The 23380-nt window shown below is 41.2% G+C and overlaps 1 protein-coding gene across 1 annotated transcript in view; it reads left to right on the plus strand.

Moving 5' to 3' along the window:
- GrlHz (Gustatory receptor-like Holozoa) overlaps positions 1 to 23380 on the plus strand; it is a 307521-nt gene that overhangs the window by 207629 nt on the left and 76512 nt on the right. The window lies entirely within an intron of this gene.

Genomic DNA, 23380 nt, shown 5'->3' on the forward strand with positions numbered 1-23380 from the left:
CGTATCTGCGGTCTGATTTACGAGGTGTGATGAAGGTGTTCCTGAAAAATGGGATCCGTGATGCTGTCACCTACACTAAACACGCCAAGCGTGAGCGGCCATGGATGTCGTCTACGTTTTGAAGTGACAGAGACGCACTCTGTTTGGTTTCGGAGGTTAAATCTGGATCAACAATAGAAAAGGGCCCATTAGCATTTGTAAACAAACCGTTCCAAAGCCCATTTCTCACAAATCGAAGGCTTCCCACACTAACCAACACCATCATCGTGTAGGTAGAAGTTTCCCCTATCCGATGATGGTGTTGGTTTGCGTGGGTGGCCTTCGTTTTGTGAGTAAAGGGCTTTGGAACGGTTTGTTTACAAATGCTGATGGGCCCTTTTCTAATGTTGATCCACAGAAATCATCACCAACTTTGGCAACAAAACGACTCTTTTCAGGGCCACCAAGCTTATTACAGTAAAGAGTAGGAATAGAATTCATCTGCCTGTTTGTCCATATTCAGAACCAACGACCACACAAAATGCTCATGTAATCAAACTGGAAGCAGGGGTACAAATTATTTGGACGGATATTTTCGATGGAAGAAGCAAAAATCTAGCATCTAATTCAACGAAGACGGCAGGAAACAATTGTGAAGCCGAGTTATTTACGAAAGAGAGTGTCGATTAAGAGAATCGACCAATGTAGGTAGGACCTATTGAAAAGTAACGCGAGATTTGTTTTCCGTACTGAGTTCCAATGCTACTGACGCCAGGGAGGCAGCTCGCACACCTGGACCCTACATATCGACCCATCAACTCATGAACAGGGAATCAACGGCTTTACTTCCCGCCGGAAGGTGGGATCAGATATGTTATGCCTCAGAATATGCCGGTGCGACTGACATTGAACCCAGGCCTGCTAAGATGAGAGGTAATCACGATAACCACCGGCGCCGATATCTTTCAAGGTGATATGACGGCGAATGAGATTGACACAAATTTGAGTTAAGTTATCTCATAAATAAGAAATAAAGTGCAGGAACTCAGCGATGAGTAAATTTGCCTCATGTTTTCCCAAGTTTTTCCAGGATTTTCCAGGGAAAATTTCCCGAATTTGAGAAAAGTAAAGATTGGATTCACCCAGTCGATTGGTACTACCCCGAGACTCAATCAAATTTTCGTCAATTTCCTCATTTTCTGGCAGATATTTTAGGTTTTCCACAGGATACCATGAGACAAATTTACTCATCGCTGAGATCCTACACTTTTGGTGATTATGAGTGAACTAAACTCAAATTTGGGTCGTTCTCATTCGCCGTGTACGCAAAAGGAAAAGAGTCAGTGTTGCTACTTGATAGCAAACTACTCATAATGGGAGGAGTCTTTGTAGCTTTTATACCACTTGGTCGCACATCATTCTGCTTTAACCTGAAAAGATATAAAAGAGCGTTGCTGTATGGCATTAGCTCATTTTCGCTTCGGACGGCGTAGTGAACAGCAATAGCAGCAGTAGGAACAAGCAACAATTGACTGGTCGTGGTAAAGGCGGAAAAGGTCTTGGTTAAAGAGGCGCCAAGCGTCATCGCAAAGTTCTTCGAGATAACCGCCATCGGTCGTCTGGCTCGCCGTGGTGGTGTCAAACGTATCTCCGGTCTGATCTACGAGGTGTGCTGAAGGTGTTCCTGGAAAATGAGGTCCGTGATGCTGTCACCTACACTAAACACGCCAAGCGTAAGTGGCCATGGATGTCCTCTTTAATAAATGGCCGTTTTCAGGGCCATCAAGCTTACATCAGTAAAGAGTTGGAATAGAATTTATCTGTGCTTGTTTGTCCATATTCAGAACCACAAGCCCCCAACGACCACACAAAATGCTCTCCAGAGTTGTAATCTTGTAACCAAACTTGGAAGCAGGGGTACAAGTGATTTTGATTGATTCTCGTAATCAACTTTCTCTTTGAAAAAAATTACTACAAATTTGGTACGCCTTCAATTCAAAAACGGAAAGAGTTGAGATAATTGATAATTGATCAATTTAAAGAACAAAATGCTCTTCACATTTATTCCGTCCACTAGCGGTCCTACGTCAAGCTTCCGTTCGTGTCCCTAGGCACAGACTCTTCTACTTTTTTTTGATAATGCAGCATTTAAATTTAGTTAAAGCAAAGACTCTTTTTTTAATTCTTTATTTGTACTTTATTTCTTCATTATTTTTGTTTTTTTATAAGCTATATGACGAGATTGCAATACATGTGTTTAATACATCATACCTAAGAATTTCCGTTTCAGAGAGTCACAATCAGAGATTTTATGATCACTGAGGAGTTCTCAGTGAGGAGTACTATAATCAGTAAGGAAAATTCAGTGAGGAGAACTCAGTGAGGTGTACTCAGTGAGAAGTATTCAGTGAGGAGTACTCAGTGAGGAGTACTCAGTGAGGAGTACTCAGTGATAAGTACTCAGTGAGGAGTACTCAGTGATGAGTACTCAGTAAGGAGTACTCTGTGATGAGTACTCAGTAAGGACTACTTAGTGAGGAGTACTCAGTGAGGAGAACTCAGTGATGCGTTCTCAGCAATCATAAAATCGTTGATTTCGGCTTCTCAAAGCTTAATTCAAGCGTAACTATTCAAATCGACGTATCTGCTTTAATGAACAATCACTTCAATCGACGATTTGCCTTAACTGCTAACTCGCGTACGCAAACAAACACCATATTCAGTTAGGGGAATCTTTCCCCTACTAACTGGTGGTGTTTGTTACGTCGATTTGAATAATTACGCTTGAATTGACAAGTTTTATATGCCGAACACATAGGGGAAAAGTTGGCTTCGGCAATACCTTAACCTATTATCGTCAGGGGGTAAACAACGTCCTTGAGAGCTCAATTTTGGCATGTGGATACATTGTGTTTCAGAGCAACTATTGGCCAAATTTGAGTGCTCTAGGACTTTGTTTACCCCCTGACGATAATTGGTTAAGGTATTGCCGAAGCCAACATTTCCCCTACTTTGCAACGTTTTCTTGAAACTTACATATACAAAATATCATCATAACGTCCAATGAATTCATGATTCCGAAAAACATTTTTCGGGCGGAACGAGCTTCATCAAGGCTGTTTCTTCTGACTGGCGCCGGTGGTGTAGTGGTAAGCGTAATTACCTCTCACCCCAGCAGGCCTGGGTTCAATCCCAGTCGGCGCCACCGGGATATTCTGAGACCGTTGGTCCCCGGTTCATGCGTTGATGGGTCGATAGGTAGGGTAAAGGTGTGGGAGCTGGCTAGACATTTAATTTCTTATTCAATATTATATCCCGTGTTATGAAACTATATAAAAAAATCTATTCTCACCAAAGAACAAGATCACGTTTGATTTGCGTAACAATCAACAAGCAAACAACTGTGGTTGATATTGCACGCTCGGAATATCAAGCTAACCAAACTCACCATCTCCAAATCTCACCAAGCAGTGGTGAGATTCTTTCTTTCCTTTATTTAACGTCGGTCTCTGTTCCGCAATCTAGTGCCAATCACCGACGGACATCGATTGCCATCCATTGACGGCAATCGAATGTGCAGGCAGCTTCCACACCTTCGTAGGATATCGCACCCATTCAACACACATGGGCCGGGACCAACGGCTTTACTTCCCTTCCGAAGGAAGACGTGACCAGAGATTTTTATGCCTCAGAAAAATCCCACCGACCTCGGCTGGGATTGAACCCAGACCCATCGGGGTGTTAGAAAGCAGTCACGCTTACCACTACACCACCGGCGCCGGCCAGTGGTGAGATTGAGTTTCATGATTTTTGCTTTACCCCCGAATGCAACCGAAACTATTATAACGGGTGGGAGCAGTCGCTTCGTGTCTGCTATCGATGAAGAAAAAAAAGAGATAGCATTTTTTACATTCTCTTTCTAAGAAAACGAGGCGAACGGCGCCGGTGGTGTAGTGGTAAGCGTGATTACCTCTCACCCCAGCAGGCCTGGGTTCAATCCCAGTCGGCGCCGCCGGGATGTTCTGAGGCATAACATCTCTGATCACGCCTTCCTTCGGATGGGAAGTAAAGCCGTTGGTCCCCGGTTCATGAGTTGATGGGTCGATAGGTAGGGTCCAGGTGTGGGAGCTGCCTTCCTGGCACGTCGGTAGCATTGGTGCTCAGCACGGAAAACAAGATCGACGGAAAAAACAAACCAAAGGAAAAAAAAAAAAGAAAACGAGGCGCAACGGAATCATTTTTGCGTCGATTCAACTCTCAGCTTCGATTAGTGAATAGTATTGTGATATCAAAGGAGCTTGTACAATATTTATGTTGCTCTAATATCATGAGTATTAGACTGATGCAAAATTTGAAATATTTGCTCCACAGTGCTAAAACGGTTCAAAATTGGGCCCTGATTAGCCTCCCAAAATTTGAACTCATTTAGTGAGAAACTGACCTGGCACAAACCATTTGAAGTTTATATGGGAATTACTATGGAGAAACCATAATTTCGGTTCATATTGATCTCAAAATTCACCAGTTCACTCTACTTTAGAAAATGATAACTGAGCTTGTTGAAAATTTTCTCAGCTACAACTTTGTTAAAGACCACTTTTCGATCAAATGTAAAGAACAAAAATTATGAATGATTCAAATCACTGATGTCACTTATGATTATGCTCAATCAACTGTTCAGCAGGCAACATTGGTGTTTATGGCGCGTAGAATAGAGGACAAAAATCATGGCTACTGTGTCACACTGCAGAATATAGTGTTCCCCACAATACAGTTGCTTAATCATGCCATAAGATTATCAATCTATTAAACAATTAATAACTATTTAATTTCACGTTTGGCTTAAAAAAGATTTTCTGCAAAGTTGTAGCTGATAAAAATTCCCATAAGAATAGCAATAGAATTTGTTAACAGTACAATATGTTAAAAGGCTAGAAGACAATGAACAAAAAGTTTAGTTTTCCCATAGTAATTTTCATATAAACTTCAAATGGTTTGTGCCAAGTCAGTTTCTTATCAAATTAGTTTAAACTTTGGGAGGCTAATCAGGACCCGATTTGAAACCGTTTGAACACTGTGGAGCGAAAATGTCCAATTCTGCATCAGTCTAACGAGTATATTGAGAGCTAGGGGAAGATCACTTCAAGAGCAAATTTTCATTATCTCGTAAGTAACATTCGCACCGATCCGAGAAAAATAAAGTTTTGTTTTGATGACCGAAAAGTTATTCCTATTTCCAATTAAACACATATAATCTCATAGTGATAGCAATGTTTAACATATTTAGCCGGGTTTTAATCATACAAAAGTTATTATACGTCGTTTGGTGGCCCCTATTGTTACTTAAGTCAAAGTGTATTTACCAGGATATTCGGGAGAATTATCAATTACGTCTCCTTACGTGCAGCCCATTCATCATTTTAGGACCACCGAAATCATCTTAGCAACAAACAGTTCGATTTATTCTCTTTAATAATGAGAAAGCGAAACGACGAAAGTACACTTTTCACGAGTTTCTCAGTGCTGTTACAAAAGCAAACGGCATCTCCATAGAAATCGGGTGACTTAAGCAACATCGAAAACTATTTTGATCGGAAGGTGATTACGTCAAAAAGCAATTCGACTGGTAAATAAATTTAAAAATGGGATGTGATCCTATATTTGGACAGTATATAGTGTAATAGCAGGAGCATCGATTGACACTGATAGCTCGACTTTGTTTACCTTTGTTACATTCGACGTAATGAAAATTTGCTCTCGACTTGAGGTGCATATATTATAACAAAAAAATTAAATGCATTTCTCAGTGCATTTTTTGCTGTGTGTAGTTCTAAGTGACACCTCCCACCAATACATGCATGTATACATGAAGAGTTTTGTCCTGTTTTGTTGATCGCTTCGGTTCGCTCAAATCCACACTCCTGACTTATTCCGCATAAAAAAATCCGTCAAAATTTCCGGTGGCAGCATTAAAAATCTCCACCGGAATCTTGCAGAGCCTCCTCCACCGAAAAAGCGAGAAAACTCCGTCGAAGCTCACTGGAACCTCCTTTGGCAGCACCGAAACCCTCTCCGCCGTGAATATCTGAAAACTCCGTCAAACTCCCCTCAAAAATTCAGATGCTGTCAACGGAGGTTCCCAGAGACTTTCGATGAAGTTTCCACGCATTGTCGGCGAAAGAGGTTCTGCACGATACCAATGAATAGATTGGATGCTGCAGACGGAAGCTCCGGGCATTTTCTCAAGTTATCGATGGAGGAAGTTCCGCGTGATTTCGGTTATTTTGGATGTTGCCAGCGGGAGTTCCTGGAAGTTTCAACGGATTTTTTTTTGCCTTCTCGGCGAATTTCTGCATGATTTCGAAAACGATTCTAGCAGCTGCCAAAGATGGTTCTAGGAACTTTAACTGGTTCATCCACCAGGATTACGTTTGGCTTGGTTTGACAAAATAAAATAGATTGGGGCTACATTGAGTCTGTTGATGTTGACAAATAAATATATTACAATTACATAAAAAAAATGCGAAATTTCGATGGCGTTTTCTTGCGATCATGGCGGACGAGGTTCCATGCGATTTCGGTGGCGATTTATGATGCTGCCAGCAGAGGTTCCAGGGAATTTTAACGGAATTTTCTCGCGTTCCGGACGGAAGAGGTTCTGCACAATTTTGGTGGAGGTATTTGATTCTGCCAGCGTAGATTCCAGTTTCGACGGAGTTTTCTCGTATTCACGGTGGTGATTTTCGGTGCTTTCAACGTAAGTTTCAGGAAATCTGTACGGTATTTTCTCGTGTTTTAGGTGGAGGAGCTTCCGCATGATTCCGGTGGAGATTTCCGATGCTGCCAGCGGAGGTTCTACGGAATTTTAACGGAGTTGTCTCGCGTTCTCGGCGGAGCAGGTTTTGCGTGATTTTGATGTTTTGCAGGGGAAATTCCGGATGCACGATTTCGTTGGAGAGTTTCTTTGCTGCCGGAGAAAGTTGCAGGGAGATTTTCGTGAATTATCTACTCCGAGTTTTCTTTTCCTGTTGTGTTTGTTTATCTTCGCCTCGATGCATGTATGATGTCACCGAAAAAGCGCATCCTTTGTTTTGATGTTCACATCTCACTGAATGTTTGATGCAAACGATGGAAATTAAATGCATTTGATTTAAATTAAAGGCTTATTCAATGGGCATTCTAAAAGTGAAACTCTCCTAGATTGAGAGCGTATGAGAGCATGAATATATCAATTTGCTAATGATTATGCCATCGCTGATTATTTCCATAAACATGCGTAATGAACATGGATGATACTATCAGTGCACAAGGAATCAAAAATATCTCCAAATGACAAAATGACAAGCGATCAACGAGCCGAACGATAATGCTTTGTCAGAAATGGAAAGCAATAATGATGTAATCTTCTTCCCTTTTTTTTCATGATAATCAACACTTCCAATATAGCTCACTCGGGTCGGTAGTAGGAAACGACCAAATTGTTGGCAAGCTGCTTCGCGAAGTAATGCGGAAGATGATAGGGAAGAGCGCTACTTCGTCGTAATCGCCCATTTCCGTTCTATCGATCAGAAAAGATCAATAGTATCAATGATTTCACCATGCACAAATTAATAATAGGTTTGTTCTGATGCGTTAGCTCATTAGCTACAACATAAACCCTGTTAGAGCGCATTGTATGAATATTTACGCTCATTGTTCTCAAAACAAAAGAAGCGCTCCTAGCGAATCCCCTTTTTCTACGTTTGTCCGTAGGACGAAGAAAATCTAATGGCGTTTCAATGCGTTAGGACGGATTTTTTTTCCGTGTTGGGTGTATTCATCACTGCGACCATTACTTTGATCTATTGTGATATTCCCCGTTTTTATATTGCTTTATCAGTTATGTCGTATCACTATTTTGTGAAGCGACCGACATAGACTGACCAAAAGCATTTTCCCAGCCAGGTATTACATTTCGAATGAAATGTACTACTTTACTGGGACCTGCATTCCAAATATCAAAGGGTTCTGCCAGCCCCTTATCCAGAAAAATACGCCTTTTATTGAAGATTGCTGCACAAGAGCATAGCAGGTGTTCAGAGTCTTCCTTTTCTATACCACAGAATCGACACATATCCTCTTGAAGTTTTCCTATTAGCTTCAAATGATATTTACATGGACAATGTCCTGTTATCAAACCAGTATAGACACTGAGATCTTTCTTTGATAATTCAAGAATTTTGCTAGTCATTGAAATGTTCGGAATTATGAACCGTTTCGACTGCCTAGCAATGGAAGTGTTGTTCCAATTGGTCTCCACTTTCATTTTTTTTCCATTTCTTGATCTCCATTTTAAGAGAACAAGTAGAAACTCCTCCGAACAACAGAACCAGAATGGTACTGGTCCGGAATTGACGGAGGACGGAATTGAAAATCGCAGAACGAATTTAGAATCAAGAAGCAGTATTAGATTTTAAACAATATCTCAACAATTTATGACTCTGTATCAAATCCAACGGTACGTATGGAAAGGTGCATAAATTTAGAAGTCATCTTTGACAAAAATAGCCCATTTTTTGTTTAAACTCGTTCACGAAAGAGTGGTCAAGCGCGGGTTGTGCTTAGTAGGAAGGAAATTAGATTAAAACCCCTACACGTGTGTTAAGGGGATTTTTTTTGTTATGCCTTTTTTTTATTCCGATCAAGCTATGTCCTCAGCCATATATAACAAAGCAGGCAGGTAATATATCATTATCCTTCTACCACTCCGATCGAGCTGTATTGCAGAGAGAGAGAAAGTTTGTAGTGGTAGTCGTAGCATGCGCTTTAGTTGTATAGCTGGGTTTAGACAGGGCTAGTCAATTGATCAAGTCAGTTGAATTCAACTGACTTGAACGCGAATGGAACGTGTAAACCATGCCATTACAAGTGACTTGATCAACTCACTTGAATTGAAAAAAGTTGAACCAGGCTCATCTTTTCAAGCCAATTGAATTCAACTGAGTTGATCATTTGACTTGCCTAGTCTAAACCCAGCTTATCGTTGGTTGCTTTATGTGTTTGGATTCGCTGGTGCTGCATTATTTCATCAATATCATGTGATAACTGGCGTAATCCATTTCTCGATTCTCACTTACGAAACCCCTATCGAAATGCTGACCGACAAAATATGATGCAACTCGACGTGTGTTGCTTTGCTTTGTCAATACACTGTGACAGGCAAAGTAGTCCGGAAAATTGTTTGCTACAGGTTGAGATTGGCGCAGACTGTTATTTTTATTAATTGAGCAACATGTTTTACCTCATCGTTTCGGTTGTCGTTTTGTTGTGCTTAGTGAATATCTGAAGACGAAAACAGTGGTTCCGGGTATTCTTCTTCGTCATAGCGCGGAAGTGCTGCAAGATCACCGCCTATGAATATTATTGTGCCATTGATCCCGACAGTGGTTGTGCATATTTCAAGATTCTAGGAAGTTGATGCGACGCTGATAGGTGGAACTTTCTCAATGGAAACCCTGCCAAAAAGTCGCGGATCATTACTAAGCGTCTCGTTGCTGCCGACAATTGCACATGCGTGCGTATTTCCAGCACACCGATTGATTAATGAAACGTGTCACGCAACACAACCCTCCGCTGAACTGCTTTGAATGGGAAAGTAAACAAATACTGGTTGGATCAACCAAATGCTGTCAATATCAAAATGTATAGATTGAAAATTCACATTTCGAACATAACAAGCAAACTCTGCGCAATAATAGCAGGAGAGGTGAAACACAAGCTTTTACTTATCCTTGCTAGATTTTGCATCACGGCATGGATACCACGTTCTCATAATCAAAGCTCAGTATGAACTCAACGAGGAATATATATTCTTATAAAAAAGGACCGTAATCCTGATAAAATAAAATGCTAACTAAAAAATAACCATCCTCACTATTCCTTACCAAAGTCCTACTCTATCCATTTTTTCAGGATCTTAAGACTATCGCTAACTACGTCAAAGCAACATACTTGGCAAATCTTTTCATATTATTTAATTTTATTAAAAATAATATTTGAAGTATCAAGATGGTTTTTGGGAAAGCATTCAGATCAATTACATATCGAAAAGTGCTTTAATTCTTTGTTGTATTTTTTTTTTATGATCTCAATAACAACAATTCAACCCGAACAATGCATAAAGACCTATCTACATTGATCGATTCTCTTCAGCGACTTTCTCTTCCGTTAATAACTTGACTGCAAACATGCCTCTGGCTATGTTTGTCATATAAATTGCTAGATAATAGTTTCTTCCATCAAACTGTTTGTCGAAAATAGCCCGAATGGATTTTGGGACCTTATGAGTGGATAAGGATGTGAGGATGAGTGTCCTATACGAAAACCCTTAGTGACAAGATATTTCTTTTCCTGACGATCATAGTGAAATGACTAGTATGAGATGGATAATATCTAGGTAGGTCATGACTTTTCATACACATTTCCTGACAGTTGGAGAAATGTCATGTGGATTCAAGCTGCTGCACGGGTAAGTTGAACATTTATAAGCTGCGTCCTGGGTGATTTGCCCATAATTAATATCGGCGGATTTTCACATTTCTGGCGATCCTGCAAGGAGACGAACCTGGAATCTTGGAGACCCCCTATAGGTAATAAAGGGCAAATCACCCACTTGCAAGGTAAATTGGAAATTTGAACGCGACCGGGACGGCCGTTCTGAAAAACGAGTGATGACGGATTTGCAAAAAATCGTCTCCTCGTGGTGGCACGGCCACAGGATAAGAACGCGACCGGGATGGCCTTTCTGAATGCGAGTGAGGATGGATTTGCAAAAATCGTCTCCTCACCGTGGCAAAACCACAGAAATAGAACGCGACCATCCGCACCAGATCAGACGGCTGAAGGCGCTGCTCTCGCAGGCTCGCATAGACCTGGAACAGCGTAGTACTGAAACTCTAAGACTTACCAAAGAGGTTGTTGAGCTGCGGCTCTTCAAGGCATCGCTCAGTTCCCCGGAGGAACGTGCAAACTCCAGTGACGCCGTAACAGTGCGCCACCAACGATGCAAACACGCCCACCCAACTAACATTTTCAGCTTTGTAAGCCAACTTTTCCAGCGTTGTGCTGTAAAGTAGCTGAAAAGAAGTTGCAGATACAGCTACAAGCAAAAGCTAGCAAAATATTTTTGGAGAGCGTTTACTCAACTTTCTCACAACCATTATTCAATTTGTCAGTCGCACTGAATAACATCAGCCAATAAACGCTAATGTCACTTCTATACACACACTAATCAACTTTCAACTTGTAGCTGCAAAACAAAGCTAACAAAGTGAATATATTACTCATTTGATGGCTTCTACACAACCAACCACTCTTGTTGAATAACATAAACATCAAAAGTGCTTTTTCAACAACTAAACAACCTGTACTCAGCTAATAAACTGTGTAAGAGCAACTTCGGAAGCATTTTCACAGTCAACTAGGTTTATTTTTAGATGTGTGCAGTTTTACAGCTTTTACTCTGCTCTTTTATAACTAGTCGAGAAAAGTGATTCATGTGTACTATTATAAAGCCTCTACTCAGCGATTTTGTTGTAGAAGCGAATGTTGATTTGTTTACATAAGTTCAAAGTGTTGGCGTAGCACAGTTGGTAGTGTCAAGGTTTGCCAATGAGGTCGTCTCGAGTTCAATTCCAGGTTCCGGTGCAGGGTAAATAATTTGATGATGATTTGTAACTAATTACGATTAATTTGATTCACAGCAAAATAAACTCAATAAATTCCTTCATATAAAGAAGCGTAAACAGTATTTAACCCGGCATCAAGAGAAAGCTGTGTAGTGATTATTGGATAACCGGGAAAAGGTTGAATAAGCGCCTTTCAAGTTCACATACAACTAAACAGCAGGATATCAGCTGTATAGAAGCGTTAATGGATATGCAATAAGAGCTTCTCCCGACCGTTCCAACAGCCATAAGTAGCTGACTAAGTTCGCCAGATTTGCTTGTATAGAGGTTGAGTAAAAGTTTCCTCATATTGAATAACATTTGAATACAGCTTGAGGCTGTATAAATGAAATGAGTGAAGCGTTTACATTGCGAAAATTGTTAGTTGGGCAGCTCTCAGGGAATTTCACCGATTGTGGATCAAACGGACGAGTGTAGCAAAGCCAGTCCCCGGTATCATCTGCACAATCATAGCATCTACCAAGTGCCGTTCATGGACAAGGTGTCCACCTCGGAGATGCAGAGCTCGTTTGCTGATTCAGGACATTTCGAGGACATTACGATCTCATCGATTCATCCCAAGGATTCGTACGTACACATGCAGGATCGTGCTTGCGGAAGCGACGATGACATTGATGCCGAGAAGCAGTGGTTTGTGATGTACGATGCTCGCATTAAGGAGCTAGTTAAACAGAAACAGGCAGACGAACAGCAAAATCGCATGTACACAACTAGCAATATGCTTTGATCTTCAATGCAAAATGACAAACTGTTAATCAGCAGTGAATGAAGCACTTGTGATACAGTTTTTCTTTTGTCGCACGCGTTTGATGACGATGCAGCAATGGTCGTCATAGTAGCCCAAATTTAGGCAGTGACGATCACAATTTTCAGCACTGGATACTATAGGACCATCATACAATTGCGTTGGTAAGCGTGATTGCCTCTCACTCCAAAGAGTCTGGGTTCAATCCCAGACGGCACCACCGGATAAAATCTCTGATCACGCCTTCCTTCGGAAGGGAAGTAAAACCTTTAGTCCCCGGTCCATGAGTTGATGGGTTGATAGGTACGGTCCAAGTAGGGTACAGGTGTGGGAGCTGCCTCTCTGGTGCCGGTAGCATTGGTACTCAGTACGGAAAACAATATCGGGGAAAATCAATATTGGTGAAAAACAATATCGGCGGAAAACAAATGAAGGAAAAAAAGCATTGATAATTATCTTTCAATAGCGTCCACAAGTGCACGGATTTCGGTACTTAACGACATATCAATCTAATTGATTGTGTCAAGGACGCGCACAATGAACTGGGAAAATACAATGGTTTCCCGTGTAGACGATATTTTGAACACATCTCTCTTTGAAGCTTAGCTATCCTAAATAAGTCGTTTTGTTATTATTATTATGGCCTCCACTTTGGTACACATATAGCGAATATGTGGTTCAGACTGATGCAAAGTTTTTATATTTCACTCCACAGTGCTCAAACGGTTCCAAATTAGGTCCTTATTAGCCTCAAAAAATTTGAACTCATTTTGGTAAAAAACTTAAATGACTCAGACCATTGAAAGATTACATGGAAATTACTATGAGGAGGCCAAACTTTTTGTTTATTGACTTCTAGCCTTTTTTTCATATTGCACTGTTGAAAAGTTCTATTGCTATTATTATGGGAAATTTTCTCAGATACAACTTTGCATAACGCCGGCGCCGGTGGTGTAGTGGTAAGCGTGACTGCTTTCTAACACCCCGATGGGTCTGGGTTCAATCCCAGCCGAGGTCGGTGGGATTTTTCTGAGGCATAAAAATCTCTGGTCACGTCTTCCTTCGGAAGGGAAGTAAAGCCGTTGGTCCCGGCCCATGTGTGTTGTTGAATGGATGCGATATCCTACGCAGGTGTGGAAGCTACCTTCCTGCACATTCGATTGCCGTCAATGGATGGCAATCGATGTCCATCGGTGATTGGCACTAGATTGCGGAACAGAGACCGACGTTAAATAAAGGAAAGAAAAAAAAAGAAACTTTGCATAAGATCGTTTGTAAACTAAACGTTAATTCAAATAGTTATGAATTTTTTAAGAGATTGATAACTTATGGCATGATCAAGCACTTGTTTTGTGGGTAACATAGTGCCATAATTTGTATGCTCTATTCTACGTGCCAGAAACACCAAACTGCCGAACATTTGATTGAGCATAATCATAATACATCAGTGACTTGAATTCTTAATAACATCTGTTCCTTAAATTTTACTGAAAAGTGGCTTTGAACAAAGTTGTAGCTGAGAAAATTTCCTGCGACACAGGTGTCATTTTTCAAATTAAAGCGGTATGGTGAATGGTTTGATAAATATGAAAAACAAATTTTTTTTATGGTAATTTCCATATCATATTTAAATAGTTTGTGCCAAGTCAGTTTCTTACAATATGAGCTCAAATGTTGCATCACTCAAATGAGCACCTTATACGATTTGTTTGTTTTTTATATGACTTTGTATATCTGGAACAATACGGACCAAAATGTAGACTGTCCAATCGACTGTTGACCTCCATTAACAATGATATAAAATAATTCTAAAAATAATGTCAGCGAGATATCGTAGCAGGAACAACACAGCAGAGCATTTCCATCCCAAAACACTAAAAAATGTCAGATTTGTCTCGACCCCTTCCGATTTGAATGATTGCTTTTTTCGTTTAAATACATATGTTTTCTCCAAAGTAACTTTTGAAAAGGGCGTATTAAAAAAAATATTATATTTTGTCACAAAATCATAACATGAAGATGATAGATCTGGGGATGGGGTCACGGAAAAGAAAATTGCTTAATATGAATTGTAGTGATTCCTGTCACGCAGGATGACTATCCTGTGAAAGAAGATCATACGAAATTTAAATGTTCAAATTATGGTGAAAAACACAAATCCATTTTTTGGGAATGTAAGACTCGTAAAGCGATCCTACAATCTCATTTTAAGCTCCACGTTCCCGACCAGGTACAAAATTGTCTGCTGTTAACAACGGTCAGCGAGGAGCAAATTCTTCATTCGGACCCGTAGGTACAAATAGCTCCCCTTGCTGCCAACAATGTTCAGCGAATAAATATAAACCTATGCTGCTATTGCAGCTAGTAGAAATCAAAATTCTAGCCTACATAAGTCTAACAGAAATTTTGATGATTTTAACTTGGGTAGCATTTCTAATCCTAAATTGGAATTTTACAAAAATCATTAATCAATGATCATTGATATGCTAAAATTAACTCTATGTTTTATCCTATTCAAACTGGAGTTAATCATCAATACAATCATGTCTCTGAAATTCAGTAATGGATTTTAAATAATTAAATATTTTGAATTGGAAAAATCGTAAATAGTGAAACTTGTACTATTACTGTGTTCGTACATACAAGCACAATGATAAGCCCTAAGTAGTTGTGGAATTTAACAACTCCAAAAACCCCCTTAACCGAACCGGTAATCGTATTTACCATGGTATTGCGCGCAATTACCGGCTAGGATATCAGTAGAACTAATAAATCTATCAACTAAATTTCCGTAGAAACGGAAACCATCAAACCAAATTGATGCATTTCTGAAACCCACTTAACGCGTGATACATTTCACACGAATGAACAGAAATATAAATATTGTTTTCTGAATAATATACATAGCTACCCATTGTACTTTTTTCAATTTAATTAAAGCCAGTTCCCTGCCATCCCATACGGAACCAAACAACCATCATTAATAATAATTTAATAGGAAAAATGTAAACATCATAATATATGGTGTACAACTTAACCCTGTTTTCCGCCTCTGAACCAGAACCACCCACTTGCAACCCGTTTCCCTTGGGGACGGGATGGCGGAGGGTCAATACAACATTCACACGCGAATGAATACGATGATACAAGGGTGGAAAAAGAGAACGATTCACAACAGTACCTACCTACCTACCTCCCTACACACGGGGCACTGATGCGGTGGAAAAACCGTAACGTGGATGCATGCAAAACGTAAAACAAACATAAATTGGCAGTCGACGTGTTTAAAAACCGATGTACGGCTCGAAAATGGTCTCTTGCCGGGCCAGAAAGTGCAATTTTTCGCACATTCCCAAACGAGTAGCTTTTCCCATGTGCGGAACCCCCCAGAACAGCAACAATACTGTGCACCAGCAGCAGTACCGCTAGCAGCTATTGAAACCCATTCTTATACCGGGAGGTGGCTTTCGACCTTGGTACGTGATGATGAGCTTGATTATCATTATAGTCCGTTGCATGTGTGTAAATGTGTGTTTTCATGTGCCCATGCATGTTGGTAGAATGCGGAAAGTAAAACTGGCAAATGCACTTTTTTACCACACAAAAGTACACCACAGCCGGAAAATAAAACCGATAATATTCACCAAAATAAGCTCATCGCAATGGATGCACGCGAAATTATCGTCATTAAAAATTTACCCTGGTGGCCACGGAAAGGGAATTAATATTCAGGAGACAAAAATGAACAACATGAACAAAGAAAAATACTGAAACAATGATGTTACAGCACGGGTACAATCTATGTACTGCATTTCACAAACTGCGCCCAGAGTTAAGCCGAAGAGGATGCCCAGAACCAAGCTGAACAATCCTTTCCTTCCTCGTTGATCGTAAGGACGTGGCCAGCTTCCCTATATATCTTGAAATTACTGATGGATTGCCAATCCTAAGCCGAAGTTTTGCCTTCATGATAGCCTCTTTAGGTACAAAAACAACCAGTCTAAGACTAGTTGGGCGTAATGAGAAAATGTCAAATCAGGTCAAAACAGCGTCTGATCCCGTGGAACTTCAGGAAGGGCAGAAGGCGTGGTGCCAGATGTGATGAAGGGCTGACTCATTTTACCACATCTGTAAGACAAGGAATTTTTTGACAAATTTTGACAGCTTCTTATTCTGGACCGGTACTGGAACTGGAAACACACACACATACATCACATTTTTTTTTCCTTTGGTTTGTTTTTTCCGTCGATCTTGTTTTCCGTGCTGAGCACCAATGCTACCGACGTGCCAGGAAGGCAGCTCCCACACCTGGACCCTACCTATCGACCCATCAACTCATGAACCGGGGACCAACGGCTTTACTTCCCATCCGAAGGAAGGCGTGATCAGAGATGTTATATGCCTCAGAACATCCCGGCGGCGCCGACTGGGATTGAACCCAGGCCTGCTAGGACACACATCACATGGGATACGGTTGAATGATGCATTCCGAGCTGTTTTCCGATTCATCTTTATGACCGTTTGGATTTTCAAAATGAGCGCACACAACTTTTTTTTTGCGCTTCTGCTCTTGTTTCGACGCCATCACTGTAACCATTTGAACGATTGTGATGAAACTATGCTGGCGTAAACATTACACTGTTAGCTAGTTTCAGGCAAAGTTCCAGCATTTTTACCATCATGCTTAAAAGTTACAAACAAATGAGTGTGTCTCATTTTTTTTTGCTGTTGTTCGACATTTTCGAATGACCACCAAAAAAACATGAAATTACACTATTCTTTAGGGATGCCTAAAAGTCCAATTATTTTATTAACGAATAATTGTAAAGATTTTTCAAGCTATTCTATTAAATATTTATTGAATTTTCAATTATTCGAGCGCGTAACCAACATCCCTTCTTATTCTTCTCGTTTGATTCAGCGCAGTAGAGAAAATAAATATAAGTACTAATTTATCTCAACAGGCATAGAAAAGAACCATGACGTAAAACAGCATCATAAATTCACCGAAAAAAGTGTTAAGCGTCTTTCTACTAAAGGCTCAAATTTAGCAACTTGTTGAGAAGAGGAGTTTAACGAGAAAAAACTAAAAAAAAAACTAAAGGAGCTTTAGTCGGGTGGACACTGATTGACTGTTTTTTTTTTACTTTAGCTGATCTTTATTTCTTGTGTTTGTGTGGTTTACATGTTTACAAGTGACACAGATGCGTCTCTTCAACTTTAGTACATTTGAGATTTTAATTATTATTTACAGTTCCTAGCAGGGTTGCTTCCACTCACTTGCTATAAAAAAATATTTTTCGGAATCATGCAATCAGAAGATGTTATAATGGTATGTTGTACTTTTAAGTAACAGGAAGAGGGTGTAAAGTATGTGTTTGACTCATAAAACCTGTCAATGTCGATTTCAGGGCGTCATAATCAGCGATCTTATGATTCGTGAACGTTCACTCTGAGTGAGCGCTCACAAGTCGTAAAATCGCTGATTGTGATGCACTGAAAGCAATATTGACAGATTTTATGTGTCAAATATATAGTTCATGACCTCTTCTTGTAACTTACAAGTATAAATTAGCATTATACTATTTCATGATTTCATAATTCCGAAAAACATCTTTTTATTGCAAGTGAGTGGAAGCAACCCTGTTTCCTAGTCCTATCAGGCCTGTTTTAAAGTATGACCACCTTGGTGGGATTGGTTTGTTTTGAATTGGAAAAAGGAGACTACTATATACACCTAACCTACTATATACAAATTGCTTATCAAAGCATGTTCTGATGTATTGCATTTCTGCACAAAACTAGTATTAATGTCATCAATTTTGAAATCTAATTTTGGAACATTCGCCTCTTGGTGGAGATCTGAAATTCTTGTGTCAAAGGGACGATCAAGGATCATCCTAAGCACTCTGTTCTGAGCGACTTGGATTTTGTTGACAGCCAGTTTGTTCAGAGTTGGTTGGAAATTCTATCTAACATGAAGCTTTAGTGTGATAATTTATTATTTATTAGAGGGTAGGTGGATAGTTCCGTTAGAGTACAGCAGTATGAAAATTGAATAGAAGTTGAAAATGAATGAAGGGCCATTAATGCGACAGTACAAACACACGACTTTTGCCTAACCCGTACGATGTATTCGGAGATTTGAAGTATGTCTTCAAATCTACAGGTAAAAAGTGTGCGCCCGCCTTTGCTCATTACTGTCTGCGACTGTGGAATAGTTCTAGCGACGTTTCATCACTACCTAAAGCCCCCTTTGTGAGAGCATTTCCAGTCGATGGTGTGTTATAATGCAATTCTTCTTTACCCAACTATTGTGTTGCTGTTTGTTGTAGCCAGTTTGTTCACCCTTGAGAGGCGGGATCTACGGCAAATCAGCGGATACAGACACCTAACCAAGGAGGAACACTTGATTACGGTTTTTCCGTATGTCAAATGCGAGTGGAATAGGCGCATTTCTTTAAACAACATCCCGAGATAGGTTACTTCGGCGGACCACTCAACCCTTGTGCCATCCATGATTACAGCACAAGATGGAGCCGGTTTTAGTTTGGGCGATTGCCGATGGAGGAACATGACTGTTTGAGTTTTGGAGGCATTCATTTTAATTTTCCAGGTGGTGGCATAATCAGCAAACGCGTTAAGGCATCGTTGAAGATTGTTCGTTATTTCGCGAGGCATCCTACCCTTGACGGTTATTGCGGTATCATCTGCGAACAGCAATAACACGCAACCGTCTCCGAGGGGAGGAATGTCAGAAGTGTAGATGCTGTAAAGCAAAGGGCCCAACAGACTTCCTTGCGGAACTACTGCTGGGATGGAGAACGTGTTTGAAAGGCAGCCATTCAACGATACCTTAAACGACCTTTGCTGAAGGTAGATACGGGTGATTTGAACAATATGCAAAGGAAAGTTGAAGTTACAAAGCTTGTATTCAAGCCCATTGTGCCAGACATTGTCAAACGCTTTCTCAACGTCTAACAATGCCATGGCTATGGACTTGGATACAGCCTTGTTACTTCGGATGTTATTTATCACCCGTACTAGCTGATGATTTTCTGAGTGCCCCTTCCTGAACCCGAACTGTTCCGGTAGCAGAATGTTGTGCTCCTCGACAAACTTGAGCAAACGATTGAGAATAAGTTTCTCGAACAATTTTCTCAGCGCTGAAAGGTTTGATTTTCGCTGTCTTCCAAATACTTGGAATGTAGTGCAGTTCCAAGCATCTGTTGAAGACAGCAACCAGCAGAGAGTGAACCTTCATGCTGAGACTTTTCAACACTAGGTTGAATATTCCGTCAAACCCGGGGGCCTTCATGTTTTTGGTGCATTTCAGCGCTGAGCAAATCTGTTCCAAGTGATTATATCCTCCGGAGGGATAGCACAAGGGGTGGAATCAAGATTGAGTACGCATTGCTCAACCTGAACTTCGAGCGAACTTTGCATGTTGGAGCCAAGCAAGTGTGATTTGGCAATATGCTCACCAATCGCATTTGCTTTTTCCTGAGGGGTGATTATGAGCCGATCGTTATCATTTTCATCTTTGAGTGGAGGAATGGGTTTGGGGTACGTATTTAGCTTGGCTACCTTACAGAATGGTCTGGAGCGGTCGTCCAGATTCTGGATGAGCCACCCGAAACTTTCGTTCCGGAGTGAGACCATTCTGTAAGCTTGTTCAGATCGGCCATTTCACGTTTCCTCGCTAGATCTCTGGTTCTTTGGAACTTTCGTCTATGAACATTTCTCAGGCGAATCAAGAGTTGGGTGTGGGAATCAATGTCAATAAACTTAGGCCTTGAAGGTCGGAGCTGAGTTCGTTCAAGGCTACCCTCTTGGACAAGCCAGGAACAGGTCTAGCGTCGATGGGTTGCCCGCTGGTGAGATGAAGGTTGGCTCATTCGAAAACCAAACGGAGTACAGCCCATGCTGCGAGTGGTCGAACAGCAGACGACCGTTCTGGTTCTGCTGGTAGTTCCACCAGGCCTCATGGCGAGCATTCAGATCTCCTCCAACTACGAAGCGGGAACTAGTACGGGATATGGTGGACAGGTCCTTCTTGAATTTAGCCGCTAGTCCACTGCTGGCGGCACACTGTCGAGGGCAGTAGACGGCGATGAACTGGATGTATCCAGTCGACGACTCCACCTCCACACCAAGGGCCTAGATTATGGGACAGAGTGTGGTATTTTATTCCTTTCTTGACGACGACCACAACACCCCCCCACTTGGAGCTGGTGCGATCAAGCCGAATAATGTTGTGGTCAGGGAACCAGAAGCTGTCACCGGACTTTAGATGGGTCTCGGTTAGAAGGCCCACGTCGATGCTGTGCTTGCGGAGGAAGTCGGCAAGCTCAATCTCTTTTGCTCTTACAGAGCAAGCATTCCAGGTGACGCCATACTGGATGATGAACTTACCGAGCACTTGGTTCTGTTCGGGCTTATTGCGGCACTTACGAAGAGCACCGGACATGTTGACGAAAATTTCCATCAGTTTATCCGCTGAGAACATATCGGGGTTGTTGTTTTACGCTGTTGGTTGGCTCCAGAATCCAGGAGGGATGAAAAGCTTTGGCCAGCAGAATCACCGGAAGTTGCTTGAGCGGGATGCGCCCGCGAATTCGCTTGCCTTTGCTGAGGAGCACGAAGAAGCGGGAAATCATCCGTCCGAAATGCCGGGACTTTGTCCTTCTTGCGTCCTGGTTGGTTGTTAGTTGCCGCCTGTTTTCGGATGCGTTTGAAGTCCTCGCGTTGGAGCACTGTCTGTCGAAACCTTGATGAGCACCACCACAGTTGGCGCATTTTAAAGCCACGGCTCCATCCGCAGGGCAGTTGGAAGTGGCGTGTTCTTGAGCGCAGTTGATACAGCATGGCAGTTGCGAGTGCCGTGTTCAAAGTTCAGACATCGTTGGCACTGGGTCACATCGTGATGGCGTTCACGGTATGGCTACCATCGTACGATTGAGCGGATAGCCTGCAGCGCATTCAGTGTCACCGTTCCCTTCTGGAAGTGCACCAGAAAAAGACAATCCGTCCTCACGTTTTCGTCTCTTATGTCATCCAAAAGACTGCGATTGGGGCCAGCTTGTACCGGTCCTTGAGTTCTTCTTCGATCGCCTTGGGGTCAACATTCGGTAGACCCCTGATGACTACCTTGAAGGGCTTCTCACCGGGGATGTAGTGCGTGAAGGATTCTGCATTGGAATCCTTCAGGAATTTGACGGCGATTTCGTATTCCGCTTTCGTCCGGAGCACCTTAGTGCCGATCATGCTGATCTTGTACTCAGCTATGTACTGTATATACAACGCATAATTTAGTGTAGAAAGCCACAACAGATGAAGTGTATGATAAAATACCCAAAGAGGGTGGGGCATGATTTTCTAGCTTTCGAAAAATTATTATTTTGTCATGGCCTTCCGACCTGTCGCAGACACCAGTTCAACTCCTGCAGCAGACGTGCCGAGACTCTTGCGAGTGCCCAATCATTGAACTGAAGACAAGATTTTCAAAAAGAGTTACATTTCTGAACATGTCCCAATTAAAATTCATATCAAAAGTTTCTTTTCAGGGTAATCATAGTCATACTAAAGAGTATAAAAACAGAGAACCCCGCTCAAATTCCTATTCCTACACAAAACACAAGCTTCTGCTGAAGTAAACAAATAACATTTATTATATAAGACCACGTAGTCCTACGTCACCATTGTGTACAACCCCATAGGGTTGCCCCTTGTAGTTTGTTTCCCTCTGTTCGGGACCTAACACCACTGCGACCTGTAATTTGATCTATTGGAGTAGGGTAGAGCAGTACTTTGTCGTAATCACCCATTTCCGTTCTATCGATCAGAGAAGATCAATAATATCAATGATTTCACCATGTACAAATCTAAAAAAGGTTTGTTCAGATGCGTTAGTTCATTAGCTACAACATAGATCCTATTAGAGCGCATTGTATGAATATTTACGCTCGTTGTTCTCAAAACAAAAGAAGCGCTTCTAGCGAATCCCCTTTTCCTACGTTTATCCATAGGACGAAGAAAATCTAGTGGCATTTTAATGCGTTAGGACGGAATTGAAACTCGTAGAACGAATTTAGAATCAAGAAGCAGTATTAGATTTTAAACAATATCTCAACAATTTGTGACTCTTTATCAATTCCAACGGTACGTATGAAAATGTGAATAAATTTACCCGTTCAACAAAAAGAGGTAAAGCGCGGGTTGTGCTTAGTAGGACGGAAATTAGACCAAAAACCCTATATCCCGTGTCCTTAGTTTAGTGCATGTCGTACATTGAAGAATGATGAAGTATTCGATTTTTTTTATTACAGTTGTAATTCTGGCCTTTACCGCAAGGAATCGATTCTAATTGAAAGGTCACGCTATTTATTCGAGCACCCTCCAAAGGCGCGCCCTTTGTCAGTTAAAATTGTCTTAACCACTTCAAACTAGGGAACAACGAATAGAAGATTAGGAGACACGTAGATGAAGACTAACTAACTCATTTTTTTCTTTGTTTCAAGATCATCCTCGGTGGACAAAGCCGAGTCTTGTCACTATCAACAAGGCATAAAAAGTAACAAGGACTAAGATGTGTTCGTTTGATTACTGAAAAATTTGGTTCCCATAGTTTGAAGTAGTCAGGACTAGGAAACGGTGGTAGATCCTACATCCCGTAACGTACCACGGTGATCTACTCACGTTACGGGGTTAGGCAATCACGCTTACCTAGTATCCAATTATGCGAAGTTTAATGGAATTCTGAGAGGAAAAATTTGAAACTCGTTCTTTGATTTGCTATTTGCCGTTGGTTTACTAAATAGGGGACTCCCTACCCTAGCAGCACATTTGTCAGTTGAGGTTACTTGTATGCAAGTTATTTCAGTCACAATCAAGTTGCCGAAACTTATTATGGTGGATGTGTGTACTGTAT

This window comes from Ochlerotatus camptorhynchus, unplaced genomic scaffold (assembly GCF_037179485.1).
Source record: "Ochlerotatus camptorhynchus isolate MF236.1 unplaced genomic scaffold, CSIRO-AGI_Acam_v1.1 ptg000189l, whole genome shotgun sequence".
Classification (NCBI taxonomy): domain Eukaryota; kingdom Metazoa; phylum Arthropoda; class Insecta; order Diptera; family Culicidae; genus Ochlerotatus; species Ochlerotatus camptorhynchus.